Raw genomic sequence first — 18,181 nt, forward strand, 5'->3', positions numbered from 1 at the left:
CATTCAGTATAATTGTGTACATTTTTAAAAAACAAAAGATATTATTTGGAAAACTTAATGCACATGGGTTATTATCAGCTAAGGAGCCACTAATTAGCGTCTTGTGCCAGGTCTGGAGATTTGCCATGCCTGGGACTATGTTTGTAAGAGCCCTACACTTCTTTTTTTGATAGAAAAAACACCTATGCCTCTATTTGGAAATACTCAGAATCCAAATCCTTAGATCTGTCCAAACTAGATGGTACAGCAGTTATTTCTTCCAGAAAACTATACAGTAGAGTTCAGTTGTCATTCGCAGAAGAAAATTTCACATAGGTCATTGCAATATTCCTGTGTGAACCAAAAGCTTGAGTTTTTTGAAGGTAATTGTTGATAGAAGCTACTACCTTCTAGATTTTTCTCCCAGGCTTACTGTTTTCTGACAGTGAATGGGCATTATTCTATTTAGCAGTTTCTCTTATGTGGCTGTGTGTGATTGTATCCAAGATTAAAGAAGCATTTCAGGTTTGTCATAGGACTGGGATTTGTGTTGCATCTTGAGCTCTTTGACTGCAAGCAAATTGTTTTCAAAGAGTTTGAAGAGCAGTGTTATTTTGCAGTGGTATCCAGTGCATTCATTCAGACTGATCTGTCATTTTGAAAGATCAGGAACATCCCTATTGAAAAAAGATTTTTAAAGAGATTCCCAAATTCATCATGTAGCTCTGCTGTGGCCTTAACTGTTTCTGAAATCAGCAGGTTTTGTTAATTTGGCAGATGTTTACATTGCTGCTTGCCTTTTAAACCACTTACATGTAGGTCTACCTGAGTGCTGGAAATCATGTTGGCAGCTCATTCAGTGGCACTTTCTTCTAAAATTTGTACCCTATGTGTTGCTACAGTGGCCCCCTTTGAAAGAGTAACTGGAGATAAAAATCTCATTCCAATTTTGCAGTGGATCAAATGCTGGGAAAAGGAGACTGAAGAAAGAATTCCCAGCTGAGTTTCTAAATTTAGTACTAAGCATCAAGAAGCTTGTAGCATTTCCAGCTGTGTGGACTCTGACCAGGTGTAACCAAAATATGCTTTTAAAAAAAGTCTGTTTGACTTCCAAGACAAAATGTATGGGAAGTTTCAATTTTTCTTAAGATGCTGAATGAGCAGAAGACTGGAAGTTATATAGTTACCATCAACATTCTCCAGTTTTGTTACAGAGAGCTGCTTGCATAACCATGTTTGTTAGGAAGTGCTGGCAATTTATTATTCTACTTGGAATCAAGAAGACCCAAGAATGTGTAGCAGTTCTAGTACTTAAACTCGGACACCTTAAATGTATGTCCATTTGAAGATGTAAAGATGTTTCATTTACAGTAATTTTTTTCTTAGCTGTTAAAACTATGTGAGGGGAGAGTGTGAAGGGCACCGGAAATACCTGTTTAGATCTGTGTTAGTTTACACAGTGCCAGTTTACTTGGGATAATTCATATAATAGTATAATTTTTTAATAATTAAGGTGCTCCTAGTGAGCTTTGCAGGTTAGGAGGAAAATTGTCCAAGCTTCTAAACAGTTATGACTTCCATGGGCAGCTTAATCCCTCCCATGAATTCAACAGACCCAAAGATGAATACTAATTAGAAGAAACTACATGCCAGACACTCAGCTGGAGGAAAAGGAAATAATTCTCTTCCCTACAGTGCTGCCAGGTTCACTTACATCAGATGAGAGTCTGACCAAATGTTCTGTAAGGCAGTGCAATGCATATAGAAAGAAGATCAATACAGGAGAGCCTAAACTTTGGGACCATAAATCTGGTGGGAAAGCTGTCTTCAGAACTTCTTAAGAAATGGTTTTATTGCCATAACTATACATCTGAACCATCCTGGACACATGACCAGGTGCAAGAAATTACTGTAATCAGTGGTGATAGGTAAGGGAGAAGTAATTAGTGGTGCTGAGTATATGGTTAAATAGTTCTTTCTTTTCTCCTCTACCTATTGGTTCAAGTTAATATTATACATGCATCTTATAACATCATAGTGGCTGAACTAAGGTAATATTTTCCCAGTGAGCATTCCTGAACAGACTGTTATTCTAAGGCAGACCTGAGACTGTCAAATGTTTGCTAATAGAAAAGTTAATTTTGGAACGAAGTGTAGGTGTTTGTAACATCTGTGCATTCCCCTGACTAATGTCTTGTTGTCAGCTGATTCTGCATAGACTTTGCCAATCGCATTTGTACCCTAAAGAACCAGCTGAGCAGACATACCCCAGCAGAACACAGAACTTGGCTGCCTATTTTGCAATTTCTCTTCCATGGTATCAAAGTATCTTCAGGAGTAAATCACTGTGTGTGTCATCTTGTTCTCCCTTACACTGGAATTCTGTGCTGTCAACACTGTTACTTCAGTCAACCAGACCTTAATTCTATACCAGTTCTGCCTGAGATAAATTCTGTTTGATTCAAGGATTCAGTCTGAAACTCTGTGGCTTAGTAAACCATTTTAAACACCACAAACTACCCCTTTGCAGTGCAAAGTACATTAAGCTTCGTGGCTTATTACCAGCTGTGGGGAGCTTTCCATATGTAGATCATGCTGGTCCTCATTTTGTACTGAGATTTGCAAGCTTGAGTTCAGAAGACCACTTGGAAATGCTTAACATACAACATGAAGGACAATTACAGGCAGCTGACCCTTAAAGTCTAGATCAGTATTATTTTACTGGGTTTCTGATTAGAAAATGGTTCTTTCCTTAACTTTCAATTAGTATTTTATGTGAGGGATAGAATGAAACATGGTCAGCTGTGGGCATTGCTGTATGGGATCTAAACCTTTGGAAAATTTTGCTGCATTCCAGTGTGCAAATCACCACTGCATAGGATCTATAAACAGCAGCTATTTCTGATACATTTCATTCAGGCTTTGAGTGTGACTTACTGACACCCACAAGACCACTTCTCTTCTGCAGCCCACACTGTTAAACCTGGAGATAGAAGTGGTTTGGGCTGTACAGTATTTTGATGGGATGATACTAGGAAATGGCTTTAAGGCAAGGACTGAAAGCTTCCTTCTTATTCTTCTCCCTTTCCTTTCCAAGCCTCTTTCAGTGCTCTCAGACATTTGGACATGTATCAGTCACTGAGGGTCTATGTCACCTGCTAAGGACTGCTCCCTTCTGCACCCATTTTAGGGAGGGACAAGGCATTCAGCCATCTGGGGGGCTGTGGGGGAGCTCTCCTCTCTGCTGTGTGCACTGTGACACCTTTGCCAGGAGGCAGTTGTGGGGAAGCTGTTTACTTCTTGCCTACTTGCAGAAACTGAAGTCACTGCTGAATTATGAATTATAAAAGGTTCCCAGGGAAGAAATTTTCAGTCCCAGGTGGGACCTGCCTGATGGCGAAACTTTGTGTCTGTCTTAAGACTATTAAATTTGTTAATAGTCAGCTTTTCAATTAAATTACTTCTTTACATTGCCTGAAAGCTATAGTACTGAAGTATCACAGTCTTGAGCAGCTTTATAGTTCCAAGATAGCCATACTGTCCAGCCAGTGCATGTTTTTGGGTGTATCACCTGCCCTGGAATGCACGTTTTTGTTCTAGCTCTCCATGGTCACTGAACAACTGGTCTTACAAACTGATCTGTAGATACCATGATCATATGCTTCTTCTAGTGCTGTTTTAAGGGAAATCTGTGTTGTCTAAAGTACAAAATTCTCAAATTATTTTTTTAGTCACCTGGTTTTTGCACATTTTTATGAACAGTAAATCTTGGATAGATTCTAGTTTGGTGAGTTTACTCAAAAGACTGCACAATTAAGCTTTGCTCAGGGATTAAAAGGAAAGACTGGCCTGAGCTCTTTCAGGGGCTGCAGGCTTTCATTCATGTGCTTTCCACTGAAAAAAAAATGCAGAGTGATTATATTAATTGCAATGCTTTGAAAATCTTGCCTTGAAATTCTTCCCAAGAGTGATATAAAAGCTTTCAGAGGGAGCCTGAATTTGCTATCCATATGCCTGAATTATTGAAGTGTGGAAAATTGTTTGCTTGGGAATAGTGACAATCCACAGCCAATAGGAAATTTGGAAACAGGTGATAAGACTTCAAAAGAGTGCTTTGATGTAGAAAAATCAGCTGTGTTTCTGTGCTTTTGTTACTGTTGGTGTTGAAAGTACTTCACAGACACAACCCCATTTTCAGACAATGCAGAAATTACACAAGTCTATTTGGGGTATAAAGTGGTCCTGTTAAAGGCTGCTTGTGTTGCAGGAGGGATGACTTAGGGGTCTGTTTAATTCCTCACTGGTCTGATCTGATGGGTGATCTCTGTTCTGCTCCACTTCTTGTTTTTGGTCTGTCAGTTTACAAATGTATCGACTACTAGTAACGACCACGTCTGGCTGGCATTTGCACAGAGTGTATCATATTGGGTTGCCAACCTTGGTTTTGGGGCCTGTAGACATTTCTATGCCAAAATTAATAGTCTTGACATTCTTCTTGTTCTGGGTAGCTGCATTTCTGCATTGAGAAAAGAAAGACTCCAACTGACTTATTTTAATTAGCTTTGCTTCATGACAGCTGATAATGGTACCCCTGTGTGCATGAGTATTTTGTATTATGAAGAGTACACTAAACTGTAAAACTTCAGCACTGCAGAAAGATACCTGACTTAGAGAATCTGCTTTCTAAAATGTGGCTTTAATATACAAGTAATTTGTTACACAGGTCTTTGAAGTCTGTAGACCCCAATGCTTCTGTGAAGGGCATGTACATACAAAAACAGTATTTAGACTTTCTTTGTGCAATTTAATCTAAATCTTAAGTAAATAATGAAGTATACTAAAACTTTGAAATATTCACTGTGCAATAAAAGTAACATTGCAGTGAAAAAATATATTTATTTCTTCTCCCAATTTTCATAACTTCTAAAGAAAGGCAGTAACACCTTGAAAATATTCTCACTTGCAAATTTTGTGTAGAATAAACGCCAGGATTTTCACATTGTTTCCATTAGAGAAAATATCTCCCCAGTAATTAATGATGTACCCTTGTGTTTTGATTCAGATTGGTTAGGCCATAGTTTTATAGTCTTGTGAATTGAGAGAATAAAAGCAAGTTTCTGAATGGAAGAGAGACTGATACCAGAGCCCTATTAAAACACTGAACAACGTGACCTCAAAAAAGTTGACAATCTACTGAGAAAAGGCCATTTTTAGGGAATTACAGGCCTCCACAGGTTACTTAACTGTTAGATCTCTTATTTTTTCCTCAGCTGAGATACTAGAAATTTACCTTTTGCATAACATGAAGGTTCCCAAATTTACTTTACTACTGGCTTTTATATGACTTTGTATGGCTTTTTTTATACAGTTCTGCTTTTGCTGTAGGGATTATTTTTATCCAGATTTCAAACTACCATGGCAGCAAAGTGGAGCTGTGTTTACCCTGTGTTAAATATCCTTATTAAAATTGTAGCAAAGGAGCCTGAGAGCTTTTAAAAAATCTATACTTAGTAGTTCTAGCAATATTTTTTTTAAAAAAAACCCAAGACATTACTTCAGAGTGATAAATTCTGAAAATGCAAGTCTTAGATTTGTATGCCCAAAGTTAAGAAATGATGATTTCCTTCTCTGCATCCAAAGCTCTTGAATCCAGTACTTCTGACAGAAGCCTCTTAAAATGTTTCCACTCATTCACTGGGTGCTTAACACCTCAGAAAATCAGGTCAGTTCCTTAGGTTTCCAAATACAGATTTATGATCCTAAATATAAGCAAGTTATTAAAAAACAAATTGTCTTCTCTTTATATAAATTGCAAAGCTACAGTCAGTTCCACTTGACTTCTTCTACTTCCAGCTCTTACAGAGGTCAACAACAATTATATTTAGTTCCTGCTTTCTGTATAAAACTCTACTTCCTTGCAGGTGAGTGGATGTGATTCTGGAAGTGAGTCTCTCTGGTTACTTGCCCTTTCTTATTAATGTAACATGCTCCTCTTCACTCCCAGCAATCTGGGAAGAGTAATTTCCTCAGCTCTGCTTACGTGCAGAAAGCTGTACCTTCCTTCCACATCAAAACTTATCAATGTCCTTTTTCCAGTTTTATTATTTCTGGGATGCCCTGAGAGGGAAAATGCATTTCTTATCCTTCTATTCAATTTACCTTAACTAAACCTAAAGTTTAACACAAGAGTCAGCAGCTCCTTTCCACTGCTGCAAAAGCACTTCCGCTGTGTCTATCCCAGCTCTTACCCCAGGCATCCATGTGTGCTGACACTGAGCCCAGGAACCCCAGAGATGGCCTGATTGAAAGACTTCTCCAGAGACAACATTTTCAGCATCTTACCTGCTCCATGGTCAGCCCCACTCCTACAGTAGCCCTTGGCTTTCTCTCTCTGATTCATACCTGAGAAGAAAATTGCTGTTCCCATAAAGTATAATATACCTCCAGCTGTTTATTTTAATTTTTGAAATAACTCTATTTACTCTTGGGTGAGGTCCCCAGGGAGAGCTTGGTCCTAAATAGACAAAGCGACTGTGAATAGCACAGCAGGCTCTGAAAGAACATGCAGAGAGTATATAGTTAATAGTATACTTAATCTCTAGCCCTTATTATTAAAGCAGTGTTTTCTCCTGAATTGCTTCCACATGATTTAATTTTTCTTTTATGTAGGAGGGCTAGAACAGAGACTAATAAGAATGCCTGTCTTTTCTGTACTGCCTTTTATCATAGAGCCTCTATCTGCAAGAATTCTTTTGCCATAAATCAGAGCATCTCTAAACCTACTCTGGTTTATCTCAACTGAGAATCCTACCCTGATAAATATAAAAACCATATACAACATATGTGTATAAAATACATACATGAGTGGGTTTTCTCACCTCTGGAAACGAATGGAGTGAACTTGGCATATGTTTAGCCACGAAATTGTAATTGAGGATTGAAAATTGCTAAGTATCCTCCATATCTGAACAAACCTGCTGGAAACACTGAAGTGAGCATGGTATGGTTGCACTTACCCTACAGAAATCTGGCATATGTGCAGGCACTGCACTCTAAGCCTTTGAAAGTATACAAGTCAGATAGCTGGGTGCTAATGGCCATCTGGGAATTCAGCTGGCAAAAAGGAGTAATGTGCTGGCACAGAGCTATTGGAGATGTTTACTGCACTAGCTGTCCCACTGCTGTTCTGTGTATAAGAGAGCAGGGGTGCATGCAACCATAATCCTCTATCAGTATAGAGAGCATGCTGTAGATCTCATTTCATGCTCCAGAAGCTTCTCCTGAGAGCCAACAGCCCTCAAATCAGAGGCACACAAGTCCTGCTCTCCCATGGCTTGCAGGAGGGCTGATACAGGTGCACTGGGAAAGTTACCATGAGGTTTTTGTCAATAACAAAGGAATGTTTCCTCCCTCAGCAGTTCCAAAACAGAGAACCTGGTAGAGAGGCAAGCTCCAAACTGAATGAACTGGAGCTCAATGCTGGGTGTGAACTTGCATCTCTGGAAGACAGAGTGCACTGGCAAAGTAATGCAGTGAAATCTATCACTGTGTCAAACTTCTGGTAATTTAAAATTAATTGTAACATACAACTGATACCATCTCTTAATCTACCAAAAAGGAAGTTTCTCAAAACTTCTCCTTTCTGTCTGCTGTATACATAGGCCTGGAAGATTTAAATCCAAATTAATTTTCAAATTGTTGAACCCATTGAGTGCAAGTCAGCAGCTCCCCTTTAACTGTTTGAGAGACGTATGTCTCTTGGGATCACTTAGCAAGGATATTTGTTTATTTATTAATTAAAGTTTTCTCAAGGCAGATTTATCCCAAGCATTAAATCTACCCAGCTGTAACTGCAAAAATAATTGATTTCCTGACTGCCAACTTAAAGTACTTCAACCAATGCATGTAGAGAAGTGTGGATCAGTATTTACCAAAACCTAGGAGTCTCTTTCTTTAACTACACTTGCATTCCCAGTGTTTTTGTTTTCATAACTTCTGGTATTCCATTACTGAGAGGAAAAGAACAACTGGAATCAATGAGTCAGAGTCTTAATCATTATAAATGGCCATTGCTTCCCAGTTTTTCCCCTCTAAGTTTTCAGCTGGCTGTGCTGTATCAGCCTCAGCCCTAGATCTCTTAACCGTCAGCTATGGAAGTGATTTGTGAAGCTTTAAGCTTGTATCTCAATCCCTATTTGCTCCACTCCAGTAATGGGAAGAGAAGCTTGGTTTCTAAGGGGAATGCTGATGTTTATTTCAGCTAGCTTAAAAAAAACAAAGCTGGTTTAGTGAAGTGGGGCAATCTGCAACATAAAGGTAAAAGTACAATGTTGGATATGCCTTGAAAAGAGAAGACATTTGTCTCTTGACTCACACTATTCCTACTAATGGAGGAATTTTAAAAATATATTTTTGGTGGGCAGAATGTATTACAACCTCAGAAGTAGGGATTTGCTGTTGCTTAGGATTGTCATTTGAGAGTGAGTTGACTGTTTACTTCACTTACTTGGTTTCCTGCATCCCTGTGCACAAAGGGTAGCTGGCAGGAGCTTGATAGTGGCAATGGTGGAGGTTTTGTGTTTGTCCTTCCAGACTAGGTGGCAATTCTCAGGAATTTTCCATTGAAAGAGATTTCAGTTAATTAAATTTGCATGTTCTGGAAAATCTGATTTTTATTCCCCTTTGTATTACTCCAGAAAATTTAAATTCCATGGAAATACTTTAATCTTCTCTCAGAGAAATAGCAATTGAAGTATAGCACTTCTAATCTGTTCAAAATGAATTAGACTTTATATGGTAGAACTTCAGTGCTTGGTGGGAGTTGTACTGGTACTTCCTTTGACCCTTACATTCTACTTAAAGAGCTCACATTGTGTCCCACAATACACAACAGCCCCTCTTTCACCAAGCTGTTCCATAACTTGATGTAAATCTGTATTTGTGCACACTCTCTCTCCATCTCATTTTGGGGCAGGGAAAAATTGCTGTGTTTCAGCTCTACCAGGCCCCCTCCTTGGATTCTGGAAGAGGAGGACACACAAAATCCTCCCCACATTTCTTGTTGTGTGCCTTCTTTTAGACTTTAAGCATCAAACTGATGAACACATGATCTTCGCTCAGGGTAAGAGCAGAAATGACCCAAAAATGCCTTTTTTTGGTCATAGTTTGCCTTATGTTGCATTGCATTATTTTTTACCAATGTTCACCATAACACCCCTGGAGAGCAGATGAAGAATGGACCACTGATGAAAAGGAGAAAGCCAAGAGGAGCACTGAGAGCTGGAATGTTTTGCTGCTAGAGGTATTTCTTTCTCTGGCATTTTATTCAGCACTGTATAATGATGCCCTTTGTACTTGTACGGGGGGTACTGGTCATGGCAGCACACAAACCACAGCTGTTGGCAAGCAGGTTTGCTGTCAGGGGTTATGACAACAAGCAGCCTGCAACGAGTTGGAGGCTGAGGTTCTGCACAGCTGTTCTGAAGAAAAGACAGCACTGAAAACTTTACTGGAGTAATTAGCGAGCAAGTTTTATTAAAAAGATCTGTAAAATTATGTCAGTAGTCTTGTACTGTTACTTTCAATTTGCAGTTATCAATTATTTATAGGGTTTTCCGCTACTTTTCTCTCTGCTATGTTTGGCTCTGTTTGTGTTCCCATCTTGAGCCACAAAGTGGGTATTGCACAAGGCATTGAGAATGAATTTGGCCTACTCAGCTTGCATCAAGAAAATTCAGTTAAAACCCAGTGTTATAATTCTCATCATGCAGTATATTCCACAGCTTCCAAGTAAAGGGTGCCTTCTAACATCCTCAGAAGTAGATGCATTTTACTGGGTTAGTAACTCCATTAATGTTCCCCCTATCTAGCAGTTTCAGCATTCCTATGGTGCTAACAATACAGGATCTGAGCTGCAGAAATGTGACTGTAAATTCAGGTGTTAAATTACTTTACAGGAATAAAGAATGTATCTGTTTCCCCTATAAATGTCTGCCTTTTTTTTTTTTCTCTCCCCTCTTGGGTAAGTGTATAACTTTTTCTCACCTTACTCTCATCCTGATGCTTTTGGCTCTGTTCTTGTTGTGCCACATGGTGAACGTCTGCAACTCACATGGATGAAGATGGGTCCCCACCTTCTGACTGATGAAAGTTTCTTCTCATTTGTGATGAGAGGGTTTTAGTCAAAAGCAAATCTTCACAGCACATAGATTGTTTGGGGATTGGTGGTGTAAGGATCTTGTAAATATTATAGAAGTTCAGTTCTAGAATGAAAAGAGCTGTTTTTTTGAACTTTTGGGTCAAAGATTTGTAATTCCTATGAGAGTTATCTCATTGGGGATATTCTTTCCCAGACCTTAAAGGTAAAAACTGCAGCATGACTTAGAAATTATCTGATCTGGAGAGAAGAATGAGAACATCTTTCAGATGTTTTTCTTATCCCAAAGGCAGATTCAAGCCAAATGTGTTGGCAAACCAGTGATTTTTACCAGCTCCCCTCTTCCAAAGAGGAGATCTTCCTCTCATCTCAGTTCTGCCATTGAGTTTCAACCAAGTTGTATACTCCCTGTAGTAAAATTGGTGTAATATCTCTTATAAGTCTCACGGACTCTAATCACTTATTTAAATGTTTGAAAACAGTTTAAGAATTTCAGCTGAATAATTTTACATAAATGTTTATCATAGACTGTGTTCATAAAACTAATACTTCTCTCTCTCCTCTGTTTTTACAGCACTAGCATCTTTAAAGGACAGGAAAGCCATAGTGAAATTATCTAAATTAAAAGAATCACTCAGGGCCAAGATAAAGAAATTAACAAAACAATAGAGTTCAGTGCCCTTATCTTCCTTCCCTGCAGTTTGTATTTCTAACCCAAGTTAGCCTCTCCTCTGTCAACTCCATCTAGATCTGTTTGAAAGCTACATTATGTTCTCCTCCTTGTAGTGTTTGATCTATGGATTTCTTCTGCATGCAGAAACTGCTCCCAATTTCAGCTTCAAGTTTATGATGTTATTAATGAGTGCTCTGTGCAGGGTACATCTGTAAGGATTGTCTTTCAAAGGATCTTTTTACTTGTATCAGAAAATGGCTTTGACATCTTAATCATTTTAATTTTTTTTGGTAAAGAATTGTTTCCAGTTGGAGAATGGCTCTGAGTGTTAGATGAAAGGAGGAACTGCTTGAAGGGCAAAGAAAACCACTTTTTCCTTCACATTAAGTAAGGATCAATCATCAAAAGCTCTTCTCCATTACTAATCTGCGTCATAAGAAAGCAAATTAGGTTAGTAATAATAATTGTATTAGATTCTTTGAAGTGATGATATTCCATAGCAACTTCACAACCAGTCTAGTCACAGCAGCATTGATCTGTCAGAAATAACTAGCTCTAATTCAACAGTGATCTCTGCTCAGAGAGGAGCAATGACGTTAAGAACAGCACAAAACATACCCAACTCTTTTATGCTGGTATCTGTTATTAGTGCAGGGCACTGAGGAAACTATTGTCTTTTAAGATCAATGGTATTTGTAGAGGAAAATTAGCTATTAATTGTTTGATCATTTTAATTTGAAGCTCATTTATTGCCATACAAATGGGGAAAAAAATGTTCTCTGTGCTAGAATGCAATTCTCTGCAAACAGCCCAGAGTCTGAGCAGCTGCATCTCCCTGAGCAGAGCTGAGAATCCAATAGAGGCTTCTGTTCTCCAAAAAGCCATGCTCTGCCCGTGTTCCCCCACTGTATCCTAGTTGTCTAAATCAAAAAAACCCACCACTAAATCTTTTGGATTTCCAAACGGCTGAAGCTGTGTACATGGATGAGTGCATCTCCAGAACAGGAAACTATTGAGGCAAAGCTACATTTTAATGGCACATCCTTGCAGAAGAGCTACCTGCTGCCTTCTTTGACCAGCAATTATAAATCTTTGTGTCATCTTATTTGTACTGTCCTTCTCGCTGTGTTTATATGTAGTGTGATATCAACACTTGTCCTTGTCCTCATATGTGAATGTCAAGATGAGGAAAGGAGGGAGGAACTTCTCTATTGTGTCTGTGCCAACACACTGGACTGGTCTATGATTTTCTGATTTTAATGAGACTGGAACATAGCCCAGACTCTGTTATTGCAGTGAATTCTGATGATTTTCCTTTCATATTTTATTTTCTGTAACCCAGGAGAGTAGTATAAATTGCATCCAGTTATGGGATAGAATAATTTTATCCATGTGAAAACTTTCGCAGAGATGGATGTGGAGACACAAAGTCTCATTTGTCATTGTTCATTTAGGTCTTTGAGAAAGGAAATTTAGATTTTGTGATTTGCACCTGCTTCTCATATGGGTCCTAAGCTGAGCCTTCAGATCTGGGTACTGCTGAATTTCAGCAGTTTTAAACTGGAACTGAGCTTTCTGACAGAAACCCTTCTCCAGCAATACCCTCCTGAAGACATATAACAAATCTTGAGCTATTCCTAAGAGCAGTGGACAGTAGAGTGTCTTAACATAAACCAAGGTGGTTCCTATCAGTTTTAGGATCCTGAAAGAACAACTGACAATAGCAGTGCAGAACAGTTTTTCCCTTTCAGTGCCTATGTGAGCTTCCAGTATTATATCTTGGCCTCCTGCTAATTTCCATTCATGTTGCATCCCGTGAGCAGCATTTGGAACACAGAGCAAAAACAAGTAATGACCTGAGAACAGTGGCTTCATCCAAATAGAAATACTAGGGTAATAAACTAAGAGCCTTGTATTGGTTCATGCAATATTGGAACTTCAGTGAGCTAGTAGAATGTAGGAGAGAAAGGAGAGAAAGCTATTTTCTTCCAAATTGAAAAGGAATGTGTTGCAAACACTGAAAGTATATGGCTAGATCAAGAAACTGCAAAATATTTATTGGATAATGGTTCTTCTTGATTACATTGGCAGTGTTTTGAAATAAAATTTAAGTCACTTGGTTATTTCTGGTTTTATCCTAGCTGCACTGGAGCTTGTAATGAGCAGTTATTAGATAATCCTGTGCTTATACTAAGACCTTTCTCCCAGAGTGATAACCAACTATTTCTCACCATGAAAAGAAAAAACAGCTGAGGCTTTCAGTCAAGGGGTGTGGGGAGTGTGGCTTTGCTTTGGGATTCTTTTTTTTGGGTTGGGGATTTTTTGTTGGTTTTTTGTTTGTTGGTTTGGTTTTGTTTGAGATTTCACTGCATCATTTTCTACTAGCAGATCTTTTTCAAGTATCTTCAAGAAAGAAAAAGGTGCAGAGTTCTTCCCTAAAATAACTGTCATTAATGCACATAAGCATGTCCAGCAGATGTTTGCTTTAAAAACTGACCTTAATTTCAGAAAGCTTTGTGTCAGTTCCTAAATGCGGTTGAATCAGACCAGCTACTCTGTGAAATCACAAGCCCAGTAATCTTGATTCTGCTTTCCCTTTCTTTCTTAAAACCATGAGGCTCCTCACTCTTCTCCTCTGTGTGTGGGGCAGAGCACACCTTTCTTATGGTGGTGCTCATAGCACCGTGTAGGTGCTTCCTTCATGTATTCAGCTCGGGATGCCAAAGAACTGCACTGGTAAAATCCTGAAGACCACATTAGTTTCATACCTGTTTCAATGGATCTTGCTATTGCTTGAATTCATAGAAAACCTGTAACATTTAAAGTGCTCCAAAGCCTTAACTGCTCTGGTAATAGGGAAGTTACAAGGATTAGTTATCACTGTTTTGTAGCAGGGAAGCCAAAGGACAGAAATTAAAATGTCCTGTATTTCTGATTTTGGATCACTTCTAAGTGAGCTAAAGGCAGTCGCAGCCAGGATTACAGCTGCTACCTACCTACTGACAGCTCATGCAAAACTACATTTGCCAAATGTTGTGGGGATTTTGCGCTTTTGTTGTTGCTGTGGGTTTTTAAAAACTGTTGCCAGTTATTCTTTTGTAAAAGCATGTAAGAGAGTACTGAATCTGTGGACTTGGAATACAATCCCTGAATTCTTGGTTGAGCAGGACATCATACACTTGCCTTGCTCTTTCTGTGTAAATTAAAAGGAAGACCATCTATATACTCTTAAGGCTGGCAAGTAGCTGCCACTGATGGAAAATTTGTGTTACTCTAGCTTAACTGATTGATAATTTGAGACTTGTTATGTACTTTAACTTACCCAAGCCTTTTGCAACTCTTACGTCCTTAGCAATATACTTGTTGGTATTGACTGGTCAGTTGTTATCCTAGTGTCTACTAGCTAATTTATTTTACACTCAGTAGCAACACAAACTATGTTAATTTGCTGATTTTTGTGTTTTGTACTGGACTTGGAATAAATACATTTATTTATAACTCTATTTAGAAATACCTTCTTTGGACCTGGCATTTTCATTCTTGCATAGAATTCTTTTAGCGATAAATGGGAATTTCATGAGGAGACTCTTTATCTGATCTGGCTATTAGGCAACCTGGTTTCAGGGCTGCTGAGAGACTTGCACAGTAGTGTTTTATTTTAGGGACACGGCAATGATATTTCTTCATCATCCTTTCCATTGGGTACTTGACTGGCTGACATTCTCTGTAGTTCCAGTGTCAACTTTTCCAAGGGACAATGAGATGAGATTTGCAATGTCAAAATATCTCATTGTGGAAAAGAAAAGAATAAATTGGTAACTCCTTTTGCATTCAGAGACTTTAGAAGGAATTGGTATATTATATGTTTGATTCCATTTTTTCCTATTACTTTCTCTCCTTAATAAATTAGGAATAAAAAATGTTTAGAAAATTTTACTGGGAAGAATAAATGGTGTAGAAGATACAAGTGTGGTAATGCATTAAGACATAAGAAATGGGAATTAGAGCCTGCTTTATTAAGCTTTTTGAATTTGATAATTGTGTCTTTTTTTAAAAAGTTATTTTCTGCTAGGTTCTAGGCTCTCAGGTTGTGGTAATCTCCTCTGCCTAATTTATGATTATCAATAGAACCATTAACTCTAAGAGGACTTCTTAGGAAATTAAGTTAAGCAAGTGTTTAGAAGTGTTGTTGGTTTAAGATGAAAGTGGTCAGCAGCTGTTACAAAAAAAGTCCCTTAAGCCTTTATTAGCATGCATAATTAAACTTCAGACTTGATGAGAAGGGAAATATTAATTGGGTTATTTTCTACCAGGTCTTAAGTGGCTTCATTTTGTCTAAATCAAAGTAATTAAAAGAGACTAAAAATGTTAAGTTCATGCAGTAGAGAACTTAATCTATGCAATTCTGATCTGGTGAATGGATTTCAAGCAGGAAGAGAATTTTCTCTGAAGGCCAAGAAAATATTACTGGTAGGATATTTATTCTAATCTTCTTGGAATTGAGTGGGTTTTTTCCTACCTTTTGAATGGCAGTTTTTCAAGTTTCCTACCAGATGCTGATGTTAATTTTAGAGTCCTGACTGGGTTCAAAGTAGATCATGGTACTGATGCTCAATCAAGCTGGAAGAACTTTTTGCAATATGAGTTTGATAGAAAATAAAATCCTGCCAGCTATGTTTTGTGTGTTAGGAGTCTGCATAAATAAGCATAAGTGTCTTAGATTTTTCAATAAAAGTTGGTATGTTTCCTTGCAACTTTAAATGTGGAACTTAGAAGCAAAATTATATTGGTTATGAATTTTAATTTGGATATAAGTGTCAAGATTCTTTAAAAGTTAAATTATTTGAAGTTGTTTTTTGTTTGGTTTCATTTTTATTTCCCCTCATTGAAGTGATGAACTAAAAATACCTTATAAGAAAAAGAAAATTGCTTGGGCCAGTCCAGTTTATGCAGAGTCAATATAACATTATTTATTGTAACTATTATAACAATCACTAACACTGGATTTGAAGTGGTTTAGTTGACTTGTAGAGCCCTCCCCTCTGGGATATCTAGAAAATCTCAGGCTTTCCTTAAGGCAGATCTTCTTCCATAACAACCTCATTCCTAAGTCCTTAATGCTAAGCAAAAAGGATTATTTTGATTGTGCTTGGGAAGTAGTTGCCTAAAGATATGAAGTAATGATGGTGTATTTAAACGCATATCATGTTTAAATAGCACTTGTATGACTCCAAAGGGGAAGAATGGAGATGTAGAGTCATTCAAAGCCTATCTAGGGTTTATGATATTCTATGCACTGTTTAAAAAGGTTTACAACTAATGGTTTGGCAAGGTAGGAGCGTTTAGCAAATAATACTTTGTGGAGTGAGGGTTGGCTTTCTCCCAAAACCATTGGAGGGAAACAAAGCTTCCATTTTAGTGTTTATAGTTGGTTAAAGGCAATAAATGTGCGACAGTGTTATTGCATTTCAGTGATTTTTACGGTATTATAACGTATTGAAATCACCTCATAAGCACAGCCAAGAACACCAATATTCCTGTGCCTAAGAATAAGTAAATAAATGGTCTTGGTCATAATTCTGTAGCAGAGGTGAGAAAGAAGTCTGTATTTTCCATTAAAAAAAATTTTGATGAGGGCACAACTAGGATTTCAAGCCTATCGGTAGCCTTGAATTTTCACATTCTTATAAAGGAGCTGTGTCATAATGCAAACTTTATGAATGTTTAGAATTAGCCTCAAGACAAGAAGTGATCTGAAATACTGAACCAACTTCAAATAATTGGGTGCTACCACTGATTTTAGTGAAACTTGTCTCTCACTGTAGGCCATCTGAAAGGGGAAAAATAGTTGATAAGATGAACGTAGAGTGAAATATCCTCTCTTAATTGCCAAATGACAAAGGAATACAGTGAACTATAGGATCCTGAATCCTTTGAAACCAAACCAACCAAAACCAACTTTGGCCTTTGAAACCAAATAGCATGACAGAATAGGATGGCACTTCAGGAAACATTTCCTTCAATTTGTGTCTAAAGCTGGGCAGACTGAGAACTGCACAACTTTAAGGTTGTTTCCAAAGAGCTGAGGGTTAATCCTTTCTTGGATCCCCAACATATAATTAAAGCTGTTTTCAAAATGAAAGGGAGAGTTGTGTTATCTCTCTTTTTTCTGGGCCCTGGTCCAGCCAGAGAAGTACATGTTTAATTGTGAAGGCTGAATATCTTTGCCCACTTCATATTGGTTTAAGTTATTTGAGCCCTTTGCTAGATTGGGGTCATAATTTTTTCCCACTCTCTCTAATTAGTGCAATTGCTTAGCAAAGATATTTCCCAAGACTTAGTGGTAACTCACTGCTTTATATTTCCCTTTTAACATTTCCAAGCTGATTTCTTTCCAAAGATCACTACCAATTAGCACTAATCTTCCTCTGGACATTGGCACACTTTCAATACTTTCTGATGCTTATGGACTACATTGAACTTAAGTTAGTTTAGAACTGCAGGACAAGGGACACGGGGTTGAGGTTGCTGGTTTTTGTAACATCACAATTATGTGTCATTAATGACTATTCTTTGGAACTGAAGACATTTCATAGGGTCAGAGAGCTCCAGTTATTAGAAAGAATTGGAGAGTACAGATAAGTCTTTAAGTAGCCTGTAAAGCCCTATTCTCTTGTGCACAGATTTTTTTTCATAGTGATTGATATTACGCTTAGAATAATCTCTTTAGAGCTTTAAATACAGTAAACAAGACCAAATTTCATGTTGCAGGAGAGCATTCAGATTGAACAGTAGAATTATGATAGGGCTAAATCTGACCAGCTCTGTTCTGCATTCTCTGGCAGTAAGATATAAGAAGGGAAGGAGTCGGGAGATCAGTGGTTTGGTTTTGATCTCTTGGGACTCCCTGTAAATCAGTAAGGCAATAATGTAAAATTAATGCTGTGACCATGGCAATAATGGTGTCAGAACATACTTGGATCCCTTAATTCCTATTCCAGTGACTATGCAAGGGCTGTGACTGTAGTGTTTGTACCGAACACCGAAAAGCATTGTTGCATTTCCAGGTGTGGTTCATACCCAGCTGGTCCAGCCAGCGCTGGCAGCACATCTGCAGGTGCTGGATGCTACATGCCTGCCTCTGCATCACGCAGTCCCTGAGCTGCCAGCAGCTCTTTACATCAGCTGAAGAAACTGTGGTATCCCCATATGCAAAGGGACTTTTCCTCTCTCTCCTGCTGTACCTGTGCCCCGAAGTGAGTTGCAGGGGTGATCTGAAGTGAAGCTGATAAAATTGCAGTCTTTCTAGAGACTCTCTGCAGGTGTGAATGACTTAGAAACCTGAGGTGAGAGGACCTTGTGGCTCTGTTTCA

At 38.3% G+C, this 18,181-nt stretch overlaps 1 protein-coding gene across 4 annotated transcripts in view; it reads right to left on the reverse strand.

Moving 5' to 3' along the window:
* KCNC1 (potassium voltage-gated channel, Shaw-related subfamily, member 1) overlaps positions 1–18,181 on the reverse strand; it is a 107,738-nt gene that overhangs the window by 58,920 nt on the left and 30,637 nt on the right. The window lies entirely within an intron of this gene.

The sequence above is a fragment of the Chaetura pelagica genome, unplaced genomic scaffold (genome assembly GCF_000747805.2).
Source record: "Chaetura pelagica isolate M959 unplaced genomic scaffold, ChaPel_1.0 scaffold94, whole genome shotgun sequence".
In the NCBI taxonomy this organism is placed as follows: Eukaryota; Metazoa; Chordata; class Aves; order Apodiformes; family Apodidae; genus Chaetura; species Chaetura pelagica.